Source organism: Dromiciops gliroides, chromosome 3 (genome assembly GCF_019393635.1).
Source record: "Dromiciops gliroides isolate mDroGli1 chromosome 3, mDroGli1.pri, whole genome shotgun sequence".
Classification (NCBI taxonomy): domain Eukaryota; kingdom Metazoa; phylum Chordata; class Mammalia; order Microbiotheria; family Microbiotheriidae; genus Dromiciops; species Dromiciops gliroides.
In genome coordinates this window covers 63,463,693-63,472,792 of record NC_057863.1, presented here as the reverse complement: position 1 = coordinate 63,472,792, position 9,100 = coordinate 63,463,693, and positions in this window count along the sequence as shown.

The following is a 9,100-nucleotide window of genomic DNA, read 5'->3' as shown; positions in this document are numbered from 1 at the left end:
AATATACATGATTACAAAGGAAACCAATTTTGTTGAAATACAATTATCAAAATATATGGGGGGGGCAGGTGAAGTTCACAAACCCCAGGTTACGAAACCTTAGGCTAGACTCAATCACTGAATTCAAATTCTTATACAAGGTTATGCCAGCCTGTCTTGGAAATGTGTGCAAATATGTGTGTGTGGTCACAAGTTGGTTTTTCATTTAGCATTTGTTATGGATACTATGATACCTCTGAATAGTTACAATTTAGTTAATGTAATTAAATAATTTACACCCTCCATTCATGAAGGTGATAGTCTCATGAATTGTTATGACTAAAATAAAAATTCTTCCCCTGATGTCTCTCCTCCTTTTGGTGATAAATTTGTCCATACTTAGCTCAGATAGCCCTCAGAAAATGGTCCATGATTGGCCTCAAATGAAAAGCTTTTCCAGTCTGGTAGAACCTGCTAGAGTTTAAATAGCAAGAGTAGAACTTTCATTATATACTCTGGAATCATGCTACGACTCAGTGAGACATCAGAATAGGATAACTGGGTAAAATCAGAAAATTCTAAGATAAGAAAGTAAAACTGTTATTATAAAACCAAGGCTCTAATGAGGGGGAAAAAATTCTTAAATTTGTTCAAGACCCAAATTGCAAACACAGAAGAAATACAATTAGTCAAACTTTTTTTTTTTCCTGGGGTTAACTTTTAGCACCCAAGATGAACAGTGTATATGGTATCATTTTTTTTTTAAATAGACCTATGGATTCCGGGGCTGGGGGGTAGGGGGCGGGGGGAGAGAGAGAGAGAATTCAAAAACATTTTTAAATACAACAGAGGAAATTAAACAACAAACTTGCTTTGTATTTAATAAAGAGATAAACTGAAAAATTCCTTGCCAAATACTGGTATACATGAGTAAAGGAGAAAGTGAAAACTGTTCTGCAACATCTTTGAAACTAAAGTCCTTGGTTAAACTTGTAAGCCATCTGAGCCCAACTTCTTTCCTATCCAGATGAGCAAACCAAAGCCCAGAGCAGCTAAGTTACTTACCCAGAATCACAGAGATGATAAGTAGAAAAATATGGATTCTAACTCAAGTTTTCTTATTTTAAAATCAGTTTTCTCCCATCTCATGGAGTCTTTTTGAAGCTTATTAAGAAAAGTCCCCTTCAAAATAAACATGAGGGGCAGCTAGGTGGCGCAGTGGATAGAGCACCAGCCCTGGATTCAGGAGGACCTGAATTCAAATTCAGCCTCAGACACTTAACACTTACTATCTGTGTGACCCTGGGCAAGTCACTTAACCCCAATTGCCTCACCAACATAAATAAATAAATAAACATGAAAACTGAAGATTAATTTAAAGGGTAGTGTCTAGCCATTGCTACTGGAAATAGATATACATACACACACACACACACACACACACATATGTACACATATGACTAATGGGCCTTCATTCACAATAGGCAATCAATATATTTTAAAATGAAAATTTGATTATAAGAATGTCATGGCACTTTTATTTTTTTTTATTTTTTTTTTTTAGTGAGGCAATTGGGGTTAAGTGACTTGCCTAAGGTCACACAGCTAGTAAGTGTTAAGTGTCTGAAGCCGGATTTGAACTCAGGTACTCCTGACTCCAGGGCCGGTGCTCTATCCACTGCGCCATCTAGCTGCCCCCATGGCACTTTTATAATCTGCTCTAAAACACTCATGGAGCATATCCTTTTTGTGGATAGAATCTTATTTTTTAAAAACATAGAAAAATCCTATACTCTGAAATAAAATGATCCCCAGGCCCATTTGCTTTACCCTGACCTCCTGTTTAATAGGATATTAAAACAAGAACTTAAAAAATTATAAAAGGGAATGTTAATATTACATTTCCTTACATAAAGGCTTGGACACAATAAAACAGTACCAATAAAAGAAAATTCTTCTGCTCTACATAGGGAAGATTTTCTAACATCATGGCATTCAAATGGCGCCAAAACCTTCTTCTGGACAAGATACTATGCTCATATAAGTCACAGTAGACAGTTATAAAATGAGAATCATTTATAAAAAAAAAAAAAAAGTGAGTGACTGACCATATCCAGTATGAGAAAAGTGACATAGGTGTATGGAGGGTTGGCCTCAGTCAGAAGGATGTAGGTTCGATTCAGGAGGACCTGAGTGATTCAGGAAGACCTGAGTTCAAATCCAACCTCATACACTTGACACTTACTAGCTGTGTGACCTTGGGCAAGTCACTTAACCCTCATTGCCCTACCAAAAAAAAAAAAAAAAACCAGAACGTAGATTCAAGTCCTGCCACTGATTACATGACCCTCTAAAAGCCACTTAAACTCTCAGTACCCCAGGCAATTCTCTAAGACCCTAAGGTATATCCCAGTAGTCACTCTATATTGGCAGAGGGGATTTCCTTACTTGGAGCCCCTTGCTCTGATGAAATCATAGGTCTGACCAAAAATCACAGTCATATCATCATCATAATCATCACCACCACCACCACAACCACCACACCCAACAATTGCTCCTAATTATAAACCAGTTGTTGGCAGCAAATAGGCGCATCCTTCTCATTGTTTATTATATAATTAGTTCTGGAATCACGTGCCAAGTCTTGCCACTTCTATCTTCACATCTCTCCAACTCAGACCATTTTTTCATTCACATGGCCACCATCCTAGTCAAAACCATCATCACCTCTCCCTTGGGCAATATAACAAGTTCCTAGTCATTCCTTTCCCCAAACTATTACCTTTCCAGTCCATCCTTCACACAGCTGCCAAAAGACTTCCCAGTGGGCAAGTCTGACCATTTTGGGCAGCTAGGTGGTGCAGTAGATAGAGCACCAGCCCTGGAGTCAGGAGGACCTGAGTTCAAATCCGGCCTCAGACACTTAACGCTTACTAGCTGTGTGACCCTGGGCAAGTCACTTAACCCCAATTGCCTCACTAAAATAAAAAAACAAACAAAAAAACCCCAAAAAAACCCACCCTTCATTTTGGGGCAGCTAGGTGGCTAAGTGGATAAAGCCCTGGCCTTAAATTCAGGAGTACCTGAGTTCAAATCCGGCCTCAGACACTTGACACTAGCTATGTGACTCTGGGCAAGTCATTTAACCCTCATTGCCCTGTAAAAAAAAAAAAATGTTTTTAAAGTCTGACCATTTCTCACCTCCCCAGCAGCCCCCAAAAAACTTTTAATGACTTCCTTTTGCCTCTGAGATAAAATATAGGCTTCTTATCCTGATATTGAAGGCTTTTCACAATCTGGCTCAACCTACATCTTCAGACTTATTCAACGTTACTCTCCCTTGTGTCCTATATGACCCAGTCAAACTGGTCTTATAACTTTGCTCCTGGCTGGCCCTTCCATCTCCTCCTGTGCATTGACAGAGGCTGTCTCCCATGCTTAGGATACTTCCCTTCTCATCTCCCCAATAACAATGTTTCTCTTCCTTCAAGGCTGACCTCAGGACTACCACCTCATCCCAGAAGCACCATTCTCTCCTAAAGCACTTTCACCTAGACTCCTCCTTTGCCTCACCTTGAACTTTTTGTATTATCTATGTACATATCATATTTTGCTTTCCCTAATAGACTGGATGCCCCTTGAGGGTAGGGAGTATGTAATTTTGGCCTTATATATGGTAGTTAATAAATTTTCATTTCATTGAATTGAAAACATACTTTTTTTCCCCATCAACAAGTTTTTATTAAACATCTACCATGTGCCAGGCACTTTACTGCACACTGGAAATACAAATGCAAAGCCTGAACCACTGCCTACCCTCAATGAGCTTCCACTCTAACAGAAGAGACAAGTATACAGGAGGCATTTTTATTTTTTCCCTGACACTTCTTTTCTAAAAAAAACATATTTTCTTTCCCCCCATTTACACGTAAAAACAAGTTATAGGGGCAGCTAGGTGGCACAGTGGATAGAGCACCGGCCCTGGAGTCAGGAGTACCTGGGTTCAAATCCGGCCTCAGACACTTAACACTTACTAGCTGTGTGACCCTGGGCAAGTCACTTAACCCCAATTGCCTCACTAAAAAACAAACAAACAAAAAAACCAAGTTATAACATTTGTTCTTGGGTTTTTTTTAAGTTTTGAGTTCCAAACTTTATACCACCCTCCTTCCCTGCTCCCCTCCCTGAGCTAGTAAGCAATATGATGTAGTTTATATATGTTCAATTATGTAAAACATTTCCACATTAGTCATTTTGTACAAGAAGACTCAAAAAAAAGAAGGAAGGGAGGAAGGAAGGGAGGAAGGAAGGGTGGAAGGAAGGAAGGAAGGAAGGGAGGAAGGAAGGAAGGGAGGAAGGAAGGAAGGAAGGAAGGAAGGAAGGAAGGAAGGAAGGAAGGAAGGAAGAAAAGATACAGACATAGCAATGGTGTGGCTGGATCAAAGGGTATGCACAGTTTTATAGCCCTTTGGGCATAGTTTCAAATTGCTTTTCAGTTTCCAGTTTCCAGAATGGTTGGATCAGTTCACACGTCCACCAACAATGCATTAGTGGCAGGAGGCATCTTTTTTAAAAAGTAATTTAACAAGGAAAGGCAATGTGATCTACTGAATAGAGAGTTGACTTTGGAGCAAGGAATACTTGGATTTGAGTCCTTTGACACTAGACATGTGATGATGAGTAAGCCACATAACTTCTCAGGATCTCAGGCTACTTTTAAGACTATGAATTGCAGCAAAGGTAGTGATTCATGAAGGGAATTTTTTTTTTCACCTGGGAGTTCTCTATATCATAGAAATCACAGGTTCAATCACTGTTCCCATTTGATGATATGTGACTGCAAAAGTTCTACCAACTTTTTTTTTTAAGAGTGAAGGATGAGGCACCAGCCTTGGATTCAGGAGGACCTGAGTTCAAATCCAGATAAAGACACTTGACATTTACTAGCTGTGTAACCTTGGGCAAGTCACTTAACCCTCATTGCCCCACACATAAAAAAAAAAGAGTGAAGGATTCCACAACTGCTTAGACTTTGTCCTATTCACTGTAGTGTAGAAATGATTGACGTGGCTTACAGTATAAGTAGTTGGAGAGTGACAAAATGAAGCGATCATCAGGATCACTAAAATGCCTGGACAACTCACCTTGCTCCCCACAACTTTGGTGACCTAAAAGAGATATGACTAAAGAGAATGTGTCCTACTTAGGAATCTATTATTGTGCAAAACTGCACAGGTTCCCGGATTTCTTTTGCCTTTTTCTACTATTGGTAGGTACTTCCTCAAAAAAAAAAAAAGATATTATTGATTGCAAAATGGTATTAAGACCCCAATTTAAAAATGATTCAATTATTGCTAAAGTTTGTATATATTTATATTCAACCCAAATGGAGGCAGCATAAAGCATTTGGGACTTGCAAGGGATTTCAAAAATCATATATTCCAACCTATACTTGAGGCCTTCTGTAATATATCTGATAAGTGGTTATGTATTAGAAAGTTTTAGAGTGAAAAAAAAATCACTACAATTTGAAGCATCCCATTACACATTAGGGCAGCTCTAATTGTTTGGAAGTTCTTCCTTCTATTAATTCTAAATTTGCTTCCTGTGACTGCCAACCTATAACTCCTAGTTCTGGGGCAAATCTCATCTATCTTCCCCATGACAGCCCTTCAAATATTTGAAGACAGGAATCAGAAGGAGCAGCATGTCATTGTGAATAAAAGATCAGCCTCAAAGGCAGGATGACCTAAATTCAATCCAGGCCTCTGACACAGACCAACTACATAATCCTGGACAAGTCACTAAATCTCTTAGGACTCCAAACCACTTTCTAAGACTAAGAAACCCATTTACATCAATGGAGACAACTTCCTTACCAGGAATTTCCTACATGGATTAAATCACAGGAATGGGTTAAAAAAATTTCCATCCTCCCCTCAGTCTTCTCTTCTCTACTCCAAAACATTCCCAATTCCTCTAATTAGCTGTCACTTGTTCTGATTTTTCAAGGCTCATTACGTTTGCCCATGAAAATTGGAGTAAATGCATCCTGGGTCTAGATATTCACAGCATAATGTAGGTAGACCTTAGAGAATCCAAATAACTCATCTGTCACTTAAACCATTTCAACTACATAAAAATAAAAGTTTCCTTATACCAGAAGAGTCAAAGAATGAATTGTTATGGCTAATTGTATTTCTGGTTAGGCACCTCTTGAAGATATGTCTAAGAGCTTACTTTCCTGACATTAAGTATAGTATCCCTGAATTGTTCGTTAATAACTCAAGATCCAATAACTTTAAGGTCTTCATACTGAACCTCTATTTCCATGTTAATTTTACATGTAGGAAATCCAGGTTTAAGAGATTCAGCTGAATATATACAGAACCTAGGACATGGCCCATAATTGTTGAAGAATGAATGGTTTGGGTTAGTTTTGTTCCACCTAATTAAGGCTTTACTAGACATGAAGTATGGGAAGACTAGGCTGGAACTCAGGAAACCTGGCTTCTATTCCTGCTTTTTCACTGTTTTAATCTGAGCCCTTGGCTAAGTCACTTAAAATCTCTAGGTCTCAGTTTACTCATCTGTAAAATGAAAGGATTGGACTAGGACCCAGGTCTGTAAAGTTCCATATGACTCTAACAAATTATTCAGAACCATGTTAAATCATATTTCTTCACCTAACACTATTTGGAAGCAGGTAAGGAACAAAACTAAGGACCTAACAAAGAACTAAGAAGAACCCTAAGAAATTAGAAATTCTTTTTTGTGCATCTATAAAGGCTTATCTTCCTAATTGCAGCTTCTGTGATAAGCTGGTTTTGGCTTTGGGGGCCAGTACCTATCTTGTTAATAAATGTCCCTGATGTGCTTCTCTTATCAGTGGTCACTGATTTCCTTCAGCCTCCCACAGCAGTTGATCAATTGGAGTGCAGAAACGAAGAGTTAATGGTTTTACAACCCCCATTTTGTAGGATTCCATCCCATTTTCAAAGTATAAGCTAAATTTTCTTTTTTTTTTTTTGCAACAAACATTTATTTTATTTTCCAGTTACATGTAAGGGTAGTTTTCAACATTCATTTTCATAAGATTTAGAGTTCCAAATTTTTCTCCCTCCCTTCCCTCCCCCCTCCACAAGATCACAACCAGGTTGTATATGTTCAATCCACAAATGTTCTTTTTATCAATTCTTTCTATAGGGGTGTATAGGAAGCTTCCTCATTAGTTCCTTGGGATTGTCTTGGATCATTGAACTGCTGAGAGTAGTTAAATCATTCACAATTGCTCACTGAACAATACTGCTGTCACTAAGCACAATGTCCTCCCAGCTCTGCTCACTTCATTATACATCAATGTTCATTAGTCTTTCCAGGTTTTTCTGGGATCATCCGGTTTGTCATTTCCTGTAGCACAAGACCATTCCACTACAATCATATAGCACAGATTTTTCCATCCTTCTTCAATTGATGGACATTCCCTTGATTCTCAATTCTTAGCCTCCACCAAGAGTTGCTATAAATATTTTTTGTACAATTTTTCCCCCTTTTCTCTTTTTCATGATTACTATTGTTAACTGTTTCCTTTCCATCCTATTTCCTTCCCCATGATATTTATTCTATTATCCATCTTCTTTCATCCTATCACTCTTCAAAAGGGATTTGCTTCTGTCTGTCCCCTCCCCCACTCTGCCCTTCCTTCTTTTGCCCCTCTCTCTTTATCCCCTTCCCCTTCTATTTTCCTACAGGATTAGAGAGATTACTCCACCCAACTGAGTGTGTACATTATTCCCTCCTTGATCCAATTCTAATGAGATTGAGGTCTTTGAGCCAATTCTGATGAGTGTTAGGCTCATTTACTACCCAAATTAAATAGATTACTCCACCCAGTTGGATGTGTCTGTTAGTCCCTCTTTGAGGCAGCTCTAATGAGTTTAAGGTCTTTGAGCCTTTTCTGATGAGTGTAAAATTCATTTACTGCCCTGCTCCTCTCCCATCTCTTCCCCAACTCCATAAGCCTTTTCCTGTTTCTTTCATGTAGGATTTCACCTCTGCCCTTCCCCCTCCCCCAGCGAATTCCCTTCACCCCTCAATTTAACCCTAAAGATGTCATCACCTAGCTAAGTGACACAGTAGACAAAGCATCACCCCTGGACCCAAGGGGATCCCAGCCAAAACCTGGCCTCAGACACAAGACAGTCACCCACTGTATGACCCCAGGTATGTCCCCCATCTCCAATTTTTTATGGTTCTCTAGGGTCTTGTGTTTGAAAGTCAAATTTGCCATTCAGTTCAGGTCTTTTCATCATAAATATCTGAAAGTCTTCTTTTTCATTAAAGTCCCATTTTTTCCACTGAAAGATTATGCTGAGTTTTGCTGGGTAGGTGATTCTTGGTTGTAATCCCATTTCCTTTGCCCTCTGGAATATCATATTCCATGCCCTCCGGTCCTTTAATGTAGAAGCTGCTAGATCTTGTGCTATCCTGACTGGGGCTCCACAGTACTTGAATTCTTTCTTTTTGGCAGCTTGCAATATTTTCTCCTTGGCCTGAGAGCTCCGGAATTTGGCTATAATATTCCTAGGAGTTTTCCTTTTGGGATCTCTTTCTGGAGGTGATCGGTGGATTCTTTCAATTTCTATTTTAGCTTCTTCTTCTTCTAGAATTTCAGGGCAATTTTCCCTGAGAATATCTTGGAAGATGGTGTCTAAGCTCTTTCCTTGACATGGTTTTCAGGTAGACCAATAATTTTCAAATTATTCTCTCCTGGACCTATTTTCCAGGTCAGCAGTTTTCCCCAGAAGGTATTTCACATTGCCCTCTATTTTTTTATTCATTTGGATTTGCTTTATTGTGTCTTGGTTTCTCATAAAGTCACTGGCTTCCATTTGTTCAGTCCTCATTCTTAGGCAATTATTTTCATCAGAGAGCTTTTGTACCTCCTTTTCCATTTGGCCAATTTGACTTTTCAAGCTGTTGATTTTTTTCTCATACCTTTCCTGCATCACCCTCATTTCTCTTTCCATTTTTTCCTCTACCTCTCTAACTTGATCTTCAAAGTCCTTTTTGAGCACCTCTATGGCCTGAGACCAATTCATATTTTTCTTGGAAGCTTTAG